Source organism: Dipodomys merriami, unplaced genomic scaffold, assembly GCF_024711535.1.
Source record: "Dipodomys merriami isolate MVZ:Mamm:240054 unplaced genomic scaffold, mDipMer1.0.p SCAF_252, whole genome shotgun sequence".
Classification (NCBI taxonomy): domain Eukaryota; kingdom Metazoa; phylum Chordata; class Mammalia; order Rodentia; family Heteromyidae; genus Dipodomys; species Dipodomys merriami.
This window is the reverse complement of record NW_027203960.1, coordinates 1,175,357-1,192,500: the sequence shown is the minus strand read 5'-3', so window position 1 is coordinate 1,192,500 and position 17,144 is coordinate 1,175,357.

The following is a 17,144-nucleotide window of genomic DNA, read 5'->3' as shown; positions in this document are numbered from 1 at the left end:
ACGAACGCGGGGGCCACCGCGGACCAGAAGTGCCGGCAGGGGGTCGGGGGTCTGCGGCAACGACCCATCAGTGACGAGTCACCGGCCAACGGCGGCGGCCGGAGGCGGCGGCAGGGACCCTGGGAGGCGGGCGACACCAAACCCAACGCACGCGAGCACGCTCACGCGCGGACACCGCCGGCAGAGAGCGGACGGGGCCAGGCACGGGAACCGGGGTCGCGCCGGGCACACGGCAGCGACACGCCGAGAGAGCACAACGCCCCGGGATCCGGGACCGGGGCGGGGACCAAGCCACACGGCTCGAGACGTAGGAGACGATGCGGGCAAACCTCTGGCACAGCGAGCAGGAGGGAGGCGCGGGAACCCGGGACAACATCGCGCAGGCACGTGAGGCAGCACACCAGCGGGAGGAGACACGTCACGCCGGCTTCGGGCCCTCAGACGGCCAACTCCCGAGCGAGGGACGCACGCGTGAATCTCACCACCACCGCCCCCGTGGCGTACCAGCGGTCCCGCTGGCAGGAGCCCTCGCGTCGTGAGCAAAACTGATCCGGGAAGACCCTTCAAAAGCCACCGCCGCCGCGACGACGTGCCTCCCCCACACCGGGAGAGCAGCCTTATGAGCCGAGCGCCTTCACCACCAAGAGAACACCACACACGCCCAACTCGACCGTTGGCCGGTGGCCGGCCACCAAGGCCAAACTGGTGAGGATCGCGGAAGGCTGATGCGGGTGAGGGCATGCCAGAAGCACAATAAGAGCAGCGGGGAGGGTCATTGGGTCGGGTCACCGGGGTGAGAGGCAAGCGAGCGAGCGGCCACCCCCCCCCACGGGCGGGTGGCGCAGCCGCAAACCAGCGGGGAGGTGAGACCTTTCCGGGCACAGCCGGCAGGGAAACGAACGCGGGATCTCACCACCCCCAACTCCTGGGCAGTCCCGCGCAACGCCTGGGACACCGAGCCAGCCAACCAGCGGACCAGAAACCCCCACCGCGGCAGCGGCGGGCCACCCCAAAAGAGGCCCGAGAGGGAAAAGGCAGCTGGCACACACCTCAAAGACCCCGTGAACGCCCGCTGAGCCGCCCGCGCCAGCAGGGCCCCACCGCATCCATCCACACCGCCGGGCATGGCACCCATCATCGACCACCTCTTTATCGGCCGCGTGAGCAAGGGCCCAGGGCCAGAACCCCCCCGAGCGGCACACCACCATGGGCACAGCGGCCCCGTAACACCGCGGGGCCTGGCGCCCGCACGGCGCCGTCGTCGCCAACGGGCGGCGGCCCACACAGACGCTCGGGAGCAGCGTCGCCAGGGGCCGGAGGGGGAGGGGGGATTGGACCCCCAAAAACCCCACGGCACCCCAAGCACGAGGCCGGGAAGCCACACACCACACGCCCTCGCATCACGACAAAGCACAGGCTCCACGCTCCGCCACTAAACACACCGCGCGCGAGGCAGGGGCGGGGACGGATCGGGAACGTCCTCCACTCACCACACCAGACGATGGCCCGGGAGAGGCCCCTAGGGTCCCTCCCCCAGCTCGGAGGGGGGAGGCGCGGGCACACAGTTACCAACGCGGGCAGCCACTAACGCTCAAAAGTGGGACAGGGAGCGGCAGGGCCGCGGGAGCCCATCGGGGGCGGGCCCCCGCCAACCCGGCAGCAAAAGCCGCCTCCCGAACAAGGATCACTAGAGAACCTCTCCTCACTCTGAGGGTGGCCCGCACCCAACCCTGACGGGAACCCCGCCGGGACCAACACACATCAAAGGCGTCCATCCTTCCCACCACGGGTGGCAGGGAGGGGTGGGGCGTGGGGGGGTCTGGAGCAGCAGCAACACCAACCCTGGTCGGTCGGCCTTGCCGTGCGGGGCCAGAGCAAAGTCGCGCACACAGGCGGGAAGCCCACACAGGCCCGGCTTGCCTGCCACTGCAACATCTCAGGTCCCCTGGTGCAATAAGAGCCAGGTGACACGGCAGGGAAGACAAGCCAGGACCAGGGCCGGCAGCTCATGCTGGGAAGCCACCGCCCAGCGCAACAAGGGAAGAGCGCTCCTCTGGGGAACCGCCTCGACCCCCCCCCCCCAGCAGAGACGTCAATCTCTGCGATAACTTTTCTCACTTGCACAAGCCCCACGAACCCAAGGATGGCTGGGACACACCACGGGCAGCAGGCTGGCACAAGGCAGCGGACAACGCCGGGATCGGGAACGACACCACCACTCAGCCTCAGGCACCTGAAAGAACTGACCGGGAGCGTTCCGGGAGCACCGCAAGAGGGCAGAGCGCGAGGCGCGGCTTTTCACACCACACAGCACAGGCAAGCACGGAACACCGACCCTCCCTCTCTGTGGAGAGAGCCGACCCCCGTGCCGATAACGAGTCACGGGAAGAGCAAGATCAGGGTGCCCCCCTCCTCCAGCGTGTACAAGTCCCCGACCTCACGGCGAGGGCAGGGAGAGCGCAGCCGGACCCGGTTGCCGCACCCCTGCCTCCCTGCACACCATCGGCGCCGGCACGGTGGGACGGTGAGGGCAGGGGCCCACGGGCAGAACGAGAAGAGTGGTCCCATTCGCCATGAATGTCCGTCCCTCACCTGGCGCAGCTTAGGCCTGGGCCTGAAGGAGATCGCAACGTCACCACATCAATCACACCGAGGGGGCGGAGAAGACAGCCACACGGCACTCGGGAGGTGGTGGGGCCCAGGAAGCTCGGCTCCCGAGAGGGCCAACAGCCTGTGATAAAAGCATAGCCAGGACAGACAACCTTTCGTGAGTAACGAGCGAGGTAAAAAGAAAAAAAAAAGAAAAAAAACTAAAAAAAAAGAAATGAAAAAATACCACGGGCTTAAGCGTCCCTGGCATTCGGGATTACCAGGACACCTCCGCCGGGCACAGGGCCGAAGAAGCTAGAGAGGAAAAAAAAAAAAAAAAGAACCACGGACAGCGCTCGGGAGTAGCGCAGGTCAGTGGCCGACCAGGCCCGCCATCAGGAAGCGGCAGGTCGGGGGAGTTGGAGCTAGGGGCGATAGGAAAAAAAAAAAAAGAGCCACGGAGGTCCGACGAGCCCAACGGCAGAAGGGGGATGCCGCACACGCACAGGCAAGGCAGGACTCGCCCCCCACCTTTTCCTCCTCAAGCCGGCCACAGCGAGGGAAGCACACCACGCGGGCCTACCTATGCACCCCAGGCAACCAACCACTCTCCTCCTCGGCGTGCTGAGGCAAGGGCCAGAATCCGGGCACCGGGAGCGGGGAGAGATCAAGGACGACGGGACTCACTCAGCCACCAAACCAACCACCACCACCACCACAACCACGAGCCACCACAGGGGCAGGGCCTGCTCAGGGCAGCAGAAGCCCGGGGTGCGGGGGGGAAGGAAGGGGGACTCGGACCGGGAAGAGATGGGAAAGGCCCAGCACACAACATCCGAGAGAGCCCCAAAAGACCCACTGACAGCCACCAGGAAACAGCATGCCAGCACCCTCCTGCAGGTACAAAATCCTCACGTCACCACGCCAAAACCAGGTGGTCAGGCAGGGGCGACAACTCGCTGGCGACAGGGACCTCTCGGAAACCACATCGTGGACACCTGTCCCCAACAGAGCCAGACACGGAACTCTCAGGGACAGCTGGTCGACCACATAAGGCGAAGACAGACGAAGAGAGAGGGCGGGAGCGGGGTTAGGGGACGCACCCGCCCCACAACCCCGGGTGCACACGGGCTCACGGCATGAGCGGTACGGGGAGCCTTCCCCCGGCAGATGCGAGGCACCCACTCCGAGAGGCACCCAACCACCACACCCACACCGCGCGGGGTCGGTGGTGAGCGCCCTGCCGCCAGCACGCACACACCCGGGACTCCCGGGCTCGGGTCCCCGACTCCCGAGGTGCTCCCTCCGCCTCGATCTTTCCCCTACGCAGGGCCCACCGGGCAAGTCACCACCATCGCGCACACCGCAGACGATAGGTAGGTCCCGGCCCCGAGGCTCGCCTCGGCCTTGCCCACGGCTCCTCGCGCCGGAGAAGTCTGTCCTCCGGCTTCCGGTGCAGTGGAGGAGGCCGTGGAGGAAGGCCACACGGGGCCGGCGACCCAGGCCCTCGCGTCCGGCACGCGCCAAGCGCTCACTCAGAGGTGACTCCGAAGACCATCCTATGTCGGGGGGGGGGGGGGTGTAGGTCTGTCCTCCGGCCTCCAGGGCCATGGAGGGAGACCACACGGGGCCGGCGACCCAGGCCCTCGCGCCCTGCACTCGCCAAGCGCTCACTCGGAGGTGACTCCGGGGAGGGGGGGGGTGGTCCGAGTCCGGGCCGGGACCAGCCCCACCACCTAGCAGCTTTCCCGGGGACCCTTTCCCCAGACTCCCGAGACGTCCCTCGTATTCTCCTTTTTTCGCCCTCAAAGACCAGAGTCCAGGGAGGGGAGGAGGACAAGGCGTCGGGCCCAGACAGAACTACTGGTCGACCCGACAAAGCCACCACCCCCGGCACAGACCGGGCACGGAAGAGAGAGCGGCGACGCACGGCCCCACCCCGCGCTCGCCTGGGGGCGCAAAGTCCGACAGAACAGCCGCCCAGGCGCCACAGCGACACCATGGCGACAGTCGCGCCCGGCACCCGGCAGAGGCCGGGCCTCCGCCCGGCTCGCTGCCGCCAGACCTCCTCCTTCACTGGCTTGCTCAGCTGAGAACGAGGGGACTGTCATATCAAAGCGGACGCCAGGGGGAGCACGACAACCGCCTTCCAACGACCGACTCCACCTAGCCGCCATACCCCGGATCGGCGCGCGCCGGCCGGCTCTGAGCTCCGGAGACACAGAACACGGAAAGGAATCGCCTCACTCCCCACCGCCACGCACCGAGAGGCACAACCTAGGTCAGGACCTGCAGCCGGGTCCTCTCTGCTACCTCACGAACGACACCAGAGCCACCAGAGACCTAGACCGAGATCGAGCCGCCGCCGCCGCCAGCGACCAAAGTGAAACCAGGAACCAGGACGGGATTCGCCCGAACGGAGCGGCCCGAACCCGAGAACCGGGAAGCCGGGATCATTCTCAAGCAGGAATTGGCGGCAAAGACGGCAGGCCTGCACCACGAGAGAAAATGAACCGGCCACCCGCACGACCTCCGCCGCCCGTGGCAAGACCCCCACGCCCGCCCAACATGGCCAGAAAAGGGCAAGTGAGCGCTCGTCCCACCGTCTGCCCGCCCGTCTTTTTTTTTTTTGGGGGGGGGTTGTTTATATGTTCTGTTTTCTTTTTCCCCCAGATGGAAACCAGAAAGAAAAAGAAAAAGAAAAAACTCCCAAAGATGGGTCGGCTCCAGCAAGAGACGAGCCCCCGGGAGGCACCCTGCTCACTTGTGAAAGTCCGCCGCCCGCCCGCCCCACAACACGCTCCCTCCCCCCGCCCCCACCCGCCCCCCCTCACAGGCAGGGAAAGGGCTGGGGGAAGGCCAGAGAGAGGTTTCTTCTAACACAGAGAGAGTAGGTACACGTCCCGCACACAGGTCTGGAAAACCACGGTGACAGCGCCATGGGAAGCGTGAGTCCACTCACCCATCACTAAATGACAGGAAAGCCAAACGAGAGCCGCTGGCTGGGTGGGGAAGGAAGGGGAGGTGGCACCCATGTGACGCTTATCCCCGGGCACCGGACAGAACGACCTTCTCACCGGTTCCTACTCTAGCCTGTCATAACAGCTAGCCTTTTCTAATAGGCTCTGCCACTCTCTCTGGAGCAGGATTCGGGGCATGAGGCGATGAATCTGAACCCGACACACAGGTGTTGGAGGGTAGAGGCATCATCACTCACATGCCTGTGGTGGAGGACCTGGACCCGAGCGTGGCGGTGCACAGTGTGTGTGTGTGTGTGTGTGTGTCTGTGTGTGTGTGTGTGTGTGTGTGTGTGTGTGTGTGTGTGTGTGCGGGGCTGGGGGGAGGGCAGGTAGGGAACCCTAGGAGGAAAGACAGGGAGAGATAGACGAGGGGCCCCAGCCCAAACAGAGTGGGGGGGTCAGAGGGACTATCCTATCTCCCGGGGGTGAAGCATGGTTAGAACCCACAGGACAGGCCCGGCGGGCATACTTCTCTTTGGAGTTCGCACTGGGAACATATAGCACACACATCGCATAGCAGACGGGTAGAGATGCAGAGCCAGGGGGTCAGGCATGGCAAGCACTCTATTCCGTCAACACACACACACACACACACACACACACACACACACACACACACACACACACACACACACACACGTTACGGTGTGTGTACAATATCCACAAGGTAAAAGTTTATTCATCCATTCCCCAAAGAAGAAGAATAAGATTATGTCAGTTACAGGGAAGTAGATCGATGGACTGATGGACTAGGAGCGGGGGGGGGGGGCGGGAGGGGGGGCAGAGGGAGGGGGGTGTGTGCCGGCGGCGGAGAAGAACCTAGAACAGGTGATGCCAGGGGAAGACAGACCGGCGGAAATACAGACAGACCGACCAACCAACGGCACCTGTTTTCTCTCCTATGTGGATGCTAGACCTAAACTATAACTGGACATGGTAAGCTACACAGCACTCCGTGCAAACAGAGTGTGTGTGTCCCCGTGTGTGTGACACACATACTGTCCTTTTGTCAGAAGGTGTAACTTCTCTGAGCATTTAAGATATTGCAGAGAAGACACAAGACGTAATATCCGTAAGTGGCATGACTGTGAACGTATTATAACAACCGGACGTGTGAGGATCAAAGCTGGAATTAGGAGGACAGAAATGTACCTGTCCTCACGCTTTGGGTCATGATCACAAGTACATTTGGTTTAGGATCTTTCAAAACACATCGATTTATCCTTCTGGACACGATGGTCTAGGACCACACTAGTCAATAGCCACTTCAAAGCCAGATCCTCTGTTGGATATGTTTCAATTGGTTTATATTGCATCCTCCAATATTTTTCTCTTCTTTTTATTCTACCTTCTCACTAAAGATCCAGTGGTATAAAGCTACTTTTATTCTCTTAATATTCCATAACTGAAGTGATCTGCTTTGTTTTGCAGCTTTCTCAGCTTAATTCACTGAGGCCTATTTAGTCACACATGATGAGAGGTCCAGAAACATCTTTGGGGCCACGGATGGCTTTTGTAAAGTCCATTTGGGGAAATAGCAAATATAATCTACCATGTCCTAAAATGTAACAGATTATCTCTATGGGGCCGATAGAAATATCCAGATGTGCCCTGTCAACAGCCAGTTATTTTAATTTACTTAAGGGAAATCAAGTGAATAAAAGTCTATGTAGTTCAAGAAATTTTATTCTGATACCTATATAAAAAGTTTACCTGAGTGGGTGAGGACATGTGCATGAAATTTCACCTAGGGCAGCACTTGATACTTATAACTCTCCCTAAACTATTGCATTGCCTGTTTTCCATTTTCTTGGCACTCCTTTAGAAATGTTCCCGTCTCAATCTTTCACCCACTGCAGCCGTGGGACCCTTTTTCATAATACGGACGTAAAGACATTTGTGTTACTGTATATAAATTACAACCGTAAATAAACTGGTACAGTTTGCTCGTAAGACATAATATCCAAACGAATTCCGTGTCCAGAAAATAACTAAAAGAAACACCCCCTGCGGGCCCCCCTCCCCCTCCACTCGGCCCTCCCTTCAAGAAAATTTCCTTGTTTGCTGTTGTTTCATTTTGTTTTGTTGTAAATAAAGCCGCAGAAGAGAGCCGGCGATACCTCATCGCTACTCTCGGGAGAGTCTCGCGGACTCTCGCGAGAGTCGCCAGCCCCCGCCATCAGCACCGAATCATTCCCTGTCACTCCACACGGTGTCCAGTAGGTGGCACCCCAAAACAAGGAAAAGAACGTCAGGCCCAAGATTGATCAAGACACTTAGGAAGGTCTTGTGAGGAAGGAAGGAACACCAACCCCTCCCCCGCGTGCACACACACACACACACACACACACACACACACACACACACCAGCACATCCCCGCCCACACAGGTCATGAATGGCAAACCCCTATGGCACAGAGAGACAGACAGACAAAACACATGGGGTGTGGAGAGAGACCGGAAATCAAAAACAAAAACAAAAACAAAAAACATTTCCCTGGCTTGACCTATGAATGGGCCTGGGCTGGCATTCTGTCCTCTGGGCCCTACAGTCAATCCATGGCGGTCGCTCCTCTCTCCTCATCACTGTAATCCTATCTGATATTTGCCAGAGCCGAACGTGCAGTAGGGACACTTTGGTTCATCGATCTAAACTAGGGCCCGGGGCGGAGGGGGTGGTGGTGGTGGAGGGGAAGCCTAGGAAGTCTGTTGCTATAGTTGGTGGCGGCGGTGGTGGTGGTGGCAGTGCAAAGTGTGTGTGGGGGGAGGGGGGGAGGTAGATCACATGCTGCAATGCGTGCCTGTGCCTGTGTGGTAGGAAACAGCAGCAAAGATCAAGGGGTGCAGGGTGTGTGTGTGCACGCCCCAGTCAGTCCTGGGGCTTGAACTCAGAGCCTGAGTGCTGTCCCTTGGCTCTTGTGCTCAAGATTGGCACTCTGGGGCTGGGAAGGTGCTCAGTGGTAGAGCGCTTGCCTTGCATGCATGAGGCCCTGGATTCGATTCCCCAGCACCACATAAGCAGAAAAAAGCCGGAAGTGGCATTGTGGCTCAAGTGGTAGAGTGCTAGCCTTAACCTGAAGAGATGAGGGACAGCGCCCAGGCCCAGAGTTCAGGCCCCACGACCGGACCCCCCCGCCCCCGCGCCAAAAAAAAAAAAAAAGAGAGACTGGCAGTCTGCCATTTGAGCCAAAACTCCACTTCTGGCCTTTGGGTTGCTTAATTGAAGACATGAGGCTCACCAAAGTGCAATGCCTATATACCTCTGATCATATAACAAGAAGTCTTCCCCTTTCTTTGTGTTTGTTATCATCGACGTTATTTTGTTTTCTCTTCTCCCCCCCATTGTTTCTTCCTTCATCTATTTCCGGGAGGGGCAAGAAATGGAGGGACCCAGGATGAAGAAGTGCAACAGTGGCACTCACTAGACACTATGTTGACACACAACCTGTGGATGGGGAACAAACAGAACTTGAGGGAGGGAAAACCTGTGAGAGAGCCAGGGAAGAGGTGACATTGTCCAAAAAAAAAAGTACTCTCTTTTAGGGGGTGGGGGGAGATGGGAGGGCAGGAATGGAAACAAAGGAGGAGGCAACAATGCTTGATAAGAAATGTACTCATTTCCTTGCTCCTGTCACTGTAACCACTCTAAGTATTTTCACAATTAACACAACTCATTAGCTGGGCGCCGGTGGCTCACGCCTGTAATCCTAGCTACTCAGAAGGATGAGAGCTGAGGATCACGGTTCAAAGCCAGCCCGGGCAGGATAGCGCCCAAGCCCAGAGTTCAAGCCCAACGACAAAAAAAAAAAATTATTAATTAAAAAAAAAATGTACTCTTCCTACCTCACTTATATAATGTAATCTTTCCTATCCTTTTTTTTTTTTTTTTTTTGGTCAGTGGTGGGTCTTAAACTCTGGGCCTGGGCGCTGTCCCTAAACTATTCAGCTCAAAGCGAGCGCTCTACCGCTTGAGCCACAGCGCCACTTCCGATTTTCTAGTGCCTTATTGGAGATAAGAGTCTAGCCAGGCGCTGGTGGCACATGCCTGTAATCCTAGCTACTCAGGAGGCTGAGATCTGAGGATCGCGGTTCAAAGCCAGCCCGGGCAGGAGAGACCGTGAGACTCCTATCTCCAATAAACCACAAGAAAATCGGAAGTGGCGCTGTAGCTCAAGTGGTAGAGCGCTCGCCTTGAGCTGAAGAGCTGAGGGACAGCTCCCAGGCCCAGAGTTCAAGTCCCACTACCGACCAAAAAAAAAAAAAGTCTGGTGACTTTCCTGCCCTGGCTGGCTTTGAACCGTGATCCTCAGCTCTCAGCCTCCTGAGCAGCTCGGATTACAGACGCGAGCCACCAGTGTGGGCTGGCATACTGTAACCGTTCTGTATGTCACCATTTCCCTAACAGTTTGTAAAAACTCAAAGGAGAGAGGGAGGGGGAGATAACAACCCCTCACGCCTGAGAAGTGAAACCCAACGGGCTTCTAACCTATCTGAGATTCTTTGAAGGTTTTTGCGATGTTAATCACAATCACAAACACAGACGGACAGTTTCTCCAGTCACTCCTTAAGAGGAACGGGGAACAGGGACAGGGAGAAGAGAGGCAGATCCTGGCCTGACCTAGGCGGGAAGATGGAGGGGAGAAAAGACTCCTGAACTCCTTTTTCCCCTCACTCTCCTCCGTCCAGAGGGTGGGAGCTTAGGGGTCGGCCACGGGGACATCCCACGGTCACAGTCATGCCTCCCGGAGGGGCAGAGGGCAGAGCACAGGCAAGCATGCCAGCTTCCCCGCCCGCCTCTCCCATTCTGTCCCTGGCGGGCTTGGGCGGGAGGCATACTAGTGGCAGCGGGTGGGTGGAAGTAGTTTGACAACTCCAGCTTGCAGGAAGTCAATGGCTGCTGGTGGTAGGCAGGGAGGGTCCCAGCAGAAAAAGACCAGAGAGAGCGCGCGCAGACTTTTCCTGTCCAAGGGCAAAAGAGGCCACTTTTGTAAAGACGGGGAGGGGGAGGGGGAGGGGAGGCTGATTCACTCCCCCCACCCCACCCCGCGCGCTAATGAAGTTACAGGAGCTGAGGGCTGGCCGCCCCACCCCCCACCCCGCCGGGGTGTTTCACAGAGGACTCAGGGCAGGGCGGGGGTGGGGGTGGGGTGGGCTGGTTTAAGCCTGGAGCCCCAGTCAACTCAGGAACTTCAGGCAACGTTCCTTTGTCTTGTAAATGTCGTCATGGCAACGACTTAAGCGCCCTGGGGGGGGTGGATGTGGGGGGGGGAAGGAGAAAGAAGAAGAAACAAACACGCCCACCCCGAGCAGGCCTGCCTGAGTTGAGGCCTTGAATTCAACCTCAGTAGGGCCACTAAACTAATAAAAATCGTTCTAAGAAATTGTTGACGGAGGACCCTCGGGATAGGGTGATTAGGCTCTGTACCCGTGAGGCAAGGTGGCCGTGTGTTCCAGCTTTGTGCCAAAAGGTTGCCTTATCTCGGCCTATATTCCTTCCCAGAATTGAACACAGAGGCAAGCAGGATAATTTCCAGGGGGAAATGAGGCCTGGGAAAGCACCGCCAGGAATTCAGAGACAAGACAGCCGGACAGCTTCCTAATGAATGGCTCCAAACATCCTATTTTCTTCACTTTTCAGTCCCTCATAAACGAACAGTTATTAGGAAAGAAAACTAATAGGTGGGGGTGGGTGGTGGAAGGGAAAAGAGCAGCTCCCTTCCTCTGAGCTTTTGCCCAAACAATGAGTATACAGTGGGAACGGAGCAAAGAGTTTCCTCAAAGAAAGGAGGAAACTTATACCGGGGAGGGAAGTAAATTTTAAAAAGAAACAGAGCATGGGTCAAAGCACCCCCTCCCCCCCATGCATGTATGGGAAACCAACAGAATCATCTCTTAAACCCTACTACAGGCTCAAGGTAGAGAGTTTACTTTGTTTCTTTTTCCTCTGTGTGTTTTCAAGGTTTCACTTTCATTTCTGGGCACATAACCATTGGGCCTTGCCTTGGTGGGTGTTTCTCCCCCTAAAAGTATCTATCCTGTCTTTTGGGTCTTACTGTGTGTGAGTGTGTGAGTGTGTGAGTGAGTGAGTGAGTGAGTGAGTGAGTGAGTGAGTGAGTGAGTGAGTGAGTGAGTGAGGCAGCCAGGCAGCCAGGCAGCCAGGCAGCCAGGCAGCCAGCCAAGCAGCCAGCCAAGCAGCCAGCCAGGTAGTCAGTCCAGAGATCTAATGTCTCCCCTATTTTAAACGTACCTTTTGCATATGTGAGAGAAAACACACTAAACTGGTTTTCTATAGGAACATATATGTGAATACCTTCACCATGGAGTGAAAAGATAGAGTCGCTTCCAAATGATATGTACAGCAGAATACCAACACATCGAGATGACTTCTGCAAGAAGCCAAGGCCCACTTTGCAATCCCATAATTAGGAAGCCTCAGTCAGTGGCCTGGTTTGAGTCCAGGCCTGCACTTAAAAACGACCTTTACTTTGTGTTTTTATTTTTCCCTGTTTTCTTTTCCTTTCTATGACCTCTCCCCCCAACCCCCCAACCCCTTCCCTCCATAGGTCTCTCTTTCTCCTTTTCTTTCTCTGTAGTTTGAGCCCGAGAGTTACTTAATTCTCGAACTTCTGGGTTTTCCTTAGATCTGGTAACCTGTTGGACATAAAAATTTGTGAAAGCCTCAAAACAGTCACCCCCATCCCACGAAAAATAATCATGCTTGTCGCCAAAAGCTTTTAAATGAGAAAACAGTGGTCAAGTGAAGCAAATGAAGGCTGTAATAGCAACCATGTTTCTAGACTACTGTACCAAGTTTTTTTTAAATATATATATTTTTAATATATTTTTATTGTGAAAATACTGTACAGAGAGGTTACAATTACATGGGTAAGATAATGAGCACATTTCTTATAAGCATTGTAGCCTCCTGCTTTGTTTCCATTTCCCATCCCTTCGTATCCTCCCCCCCCCGCCCCGCCGTCCCCCCACCAAAGTTGTAAAGTTCGTTTTTCGACATAACGACTTGTATATCTCATTGTTTCAATAGGTCCTCCTGTAACCCTGTTTTAACAATTTGTTTTTTCCCTTCCCCTCCACATATATCAACACCAGGATTTTTTTTTTATTAAGCAAAACAACTCAGTTATTCAGCTGTGAGTATGTCCATACAAACAAGATGCAGGAGCCTTCCTCCCATGCTGGATTGGCCAAAAAAGGGGGGAGAGCTAGGAAGGTGGCTTAGTGGTAGAGTGCTCGTTCGCCTTGCAAGCATGAGGCCCTGGGTTCGATTCTTCAGCACTATATAAACAGAAAAGGGGAGCAGTGGCACCCTGTGGCTCAAGTGGCAGAACAGTAGTGAGCCTTCAGATGAAGAGCAGAGAGACAGCACCCAGACCCAGAGTCCAAGCCTCACGCCCGACGACAAAAAAACTGAAAATAATAAATATATATATGTTTGTATCACACTATATATAAGCATAGATAGATATATATGTATGTATGTGTATAAATATATATGTGTATATGTATGTATATGCATGTGTGTGTGTATGTGTGTCTGTGTGTCTGTGGAGAGAGAGAGAGAGAGAGAGAGAGAGAGAGAGAGAGAGAGAGAGCCAGAAGTGGTGATGTGGTTCAAATGATACAGTGCTAGACTTGAGCAAAAGAAGTTGAGTGTGATTCCTAGAAATGTTGTTTGATGATACTTTTTGTCCTATTCATGACAGATAAAACTTTCATTAACTTATGTTATGTGTTAGTATAATTACTTCATTTAATGAAATAGCTAATATATATATTTTACCTTTTTGAGAATATAATTTTAATAAAATAAACTGTAAAATTCTTCATATGTGAAAAAAAAGTTGAATGACAGTGATGAGGCCCTGACTTCAAGTCTCAGTATTGCCCACCCCCCCAAAAAAATAAAGAAAAAGGAGAGAGGGGGGGGTGAGGAGAAGAAAGAGAGAAAGTAAAAAAAGGAAGGAAGGAAGGAAGGAAGGAAGGAAGGAAAGAAGGAAGGAAGGAAGGAAGGAAGGAAGGAAGGAAAGAAAGAAGGAATGGTCAATGACCTGCTTTTCTTACCTGTAGAGAAATGCCCCAAACATCTAGAAATTCAGGTTGGGGCAAAGATAAAACAGCTATCTGTACATAACTCAGCTGCAACATCTCTCCCCCCCATCCCCCCCCCCGCCTGTCTAACCCTGAAAAAACCCATGAAGTCAAGGAGCTGTGTAGGTCTCTCTCCCTTCAAGAGCACCCACACTGTATTAAAGTATGTCCTTGTCTGTCTGTCTGTCTGTCTGTCTGTCTGTCTATCTGTGCCTTTTTTGGGGGTCTGGTTGTCTGCATGCCTGCTTGCTTACTTACTCCATAAAAACTCCACCAGAGTGACTCCTCCAGAAATTCTTATTCAATGATCGAAATCAAGGGTCCTAAGGGAAGAGTCCCTACATGGAAGGGTAAAAAGTCACTAACCCTCACCTGTGTTTGGTGACAAGAAGAACTCCATACCAAGAGTCTACCTTAATACATGAGGGCAGGGCAGGGAAGGAATAATTTATTCAGGTGATCTAGTCAGTCACACTAATGGGTCTCTGGTTTCCTGTCCATGTCTCCCTCTGTGTGTGTGTGTGTGTGTGTGTGTGTGTGTGTGTCTCAGATCTAGTTGGACTTGTGGATCTCTCACTCGCTCCCCCTTCCATCTCTTATTCTGTGTGTTTTTCCACCGGTCTCTGGGTCTCTGTCTCTCCTCTCAGTCTCTCTGTCTGTCTCTCCTGTGTCTCTGTCCTCTCCCCTCCCCCACCCCTTGCTTTTCTGTGTGGACTCAAGGAAGAACAGTATTTCAGGCCCAGTGGTCTCTGCTTACTCAGCTTGCCATCCTGGAACCCGCCAGAGGCAACTTCTTCCTTGGTGTCCCCGAAGGAAGGAGGGAGCAGGAACCGGTGCCCCAAAAGAGACTCTTATCTCCAATGAATCACCCGCCTGGCCACCCGCCCGCCCGTGTCAACCCACACAGAATATGAAAGCCACACATGAGCTCAGGAACATGCAAAGACTCAGTTTACAGGAGTCTCATGTTGAACATGGAGACTCGGTCTGTAAACAAGATGGATGCCGCTGCCGTCGCTGCTGCCATTTAGACCCGAGTTTTTAGGGAATCTGTCTACCACCCAGACACATTCCAGCCCACCTCCTTGAGAATGTCTCAAGGATGGATGGCTAATTTTATTCAATCATCATCTGGTTTCCCGAAGGAGAAAATGCCTCTGCACTCCCCCTGCCCTGCAGTTCCCTTCCCAAGGCCCCACGTCGGGGGGGGGGAGAGAAAATAAACAACAACCAAAAAGCATGTAAATAAGCCGGGCGCTGGTGGCTCACGCCTGTAATCCTAGCTACTTAGGAGGCTGAGATCTGAGGATCGCGGTTCAAAGCCAGCCCGGGCAGGAGAGACCGTGAGACTCCGATCTCCAATAAACCACCAGAAAACTGGAAGTGGTGCTGTAGCTCAAGTGGTTGACCGCTCGCCTTGAGCTGAAGAGCTGAGGGACAGCGCCCAGGCCCAGAGTTCAAGCCCCACGGCCGACAAAAAAAAAAAGCACGTATATAATAAGTGAATATACGTATATTTATATGTGTGTCTCACACTATGTATGAGTATATATATATATATATATATATGTGTGTGTATGTATATATATGTATAAATAAATGAATATATGTGTGCTTATACATATATACGTATATGTATAAATAAATGAATATATGTTTATATATGTATATGCATATAAACACATATATATGTATACATACATACATACTCACGCACACGCACGCACGCACACACATAGATATAGATATAGATATAGATATAGATATAGATATAGATAGATGTATATCTATATCGATACATAGATAGATAGATAGATAGATAGATAGATAGATAGATAGATAGATAGATAGATACATAGATAGATACATAGATAGATAGATAGATAGATAGATAGATAGATAGATAGATAGATAGATAGATAGATAGATAGATAGATAGATAGATAGATAGATAGATAGATAGATAGATAGATAGATAGATAGATATCACGTACATAGACATAAGTAGCGCTGTGGCTCAAATGGTACAGTGCTAGACTTGAGCCGAAAATGCTGAGTGCCTGAGTGACAGTCCTCAGGCCCTGACTTCAAGACCCAGGATTGCCCACCCCTCCAAAAAACTAGAGAAAAAGGAGAGCGAGAGAGAGAGAGGTGGTGGGAGAAGAAAGAAAGAAAGAAAGAAAGAAACAAAAAAAGAAAGAAAGAAAGAAAGAAAGAAAGAAAGAAAGAAAGAAAGAAAGAAAGAAAGAAAGAAAGAAGGAAGGAAAGAAAGAAAGAAAGAAGGAAGGAAAGAAAGAAAGAAAGAAAGAAGGAAAGAAGGAAAGAAAGAAGGAAAGAAGGAAAGGAAGGAAGGAAGGAAGGAAGGAAGGAAGGAAGGAAGGAAGGAAGGAAGGAAGGAAGGAAGGGTCAATGACCCTGTTTCTCTTACCTATAAAGAAATGCCCCAAACATCTAGAAATTCAGGTTGGGGCAAAGATAAAGCAAGTAACTGGGCCTAACTCAGCTGCCACATTCCCTCCCCCCCCCCGCTTTAACCTTGAAAACAACCATGAAGTCAAGGAGCTGCGTGGGTCTCTCTGTCTGTCTGTCTGTCTGCCTTTTTTTGGGGGGGGGTCTGATTGTCTGGTTGCCTGCTTGCCTGCTTGCCTGCTTGCTTACTCCATAAAACTCCACCAGAGTGACTCCTCCAGAAATTCTTATTCAATGATCGAAATCAAGGGTCCTAAGGTAAGAGTCCCTACATGGAAGAGTAAAAAGTCACTAACCCTCACCTGTGTTTGGTGACAAGAAGAACTCCATACCAATAGTCTACTTTAATACATGAGGTCAGGGCAGGGAAGGAATGATTTATTCAGGTGATCTAGTCAGTCACACTAATGGGTCTCTAGGGATCCCCCTACATGTGTCCCTCTGTCTGTCTGTCAAACAAACAAAGAACTCTGTATGAGCGTGATAGGGAGAGAGAGGAGGCAATCCAAAGGTTTATACAGGAATATAACGAGCGTGAGGAAGCTACTCAAATAATGATAAAGGATTTGCATGAGCAGCTTGAGAATACTCAAACAGAAAGGCAGGAATGGCGTGAACAGGCTGAGAACACTCAAAGGTAAAAACAGGAATGGTATTAACGTGAGGAAGCTAAGCAAAGAGTAATACAGGAATTGAGAGAGCAGGATGAGAATACACAAAGATCACTAAAGGCATTCATGGGATCCATTAACAAAGAGCTGAAGGAAGTCAGGGATACCAAAAAGGAATGCTGAATGGAACCCAACAGAAGGAATGGGAGTCCAAGGAAACCATGACCAATCAACTAAGTGATCTGAGAATAAACACTGAAAACCAAATTAAGGAAGTAAAGAAGTCCATACAAGATCTAAAACAAAGTTTCAACAATAAATTTGAAGCCATCAAAGCTGACCAATT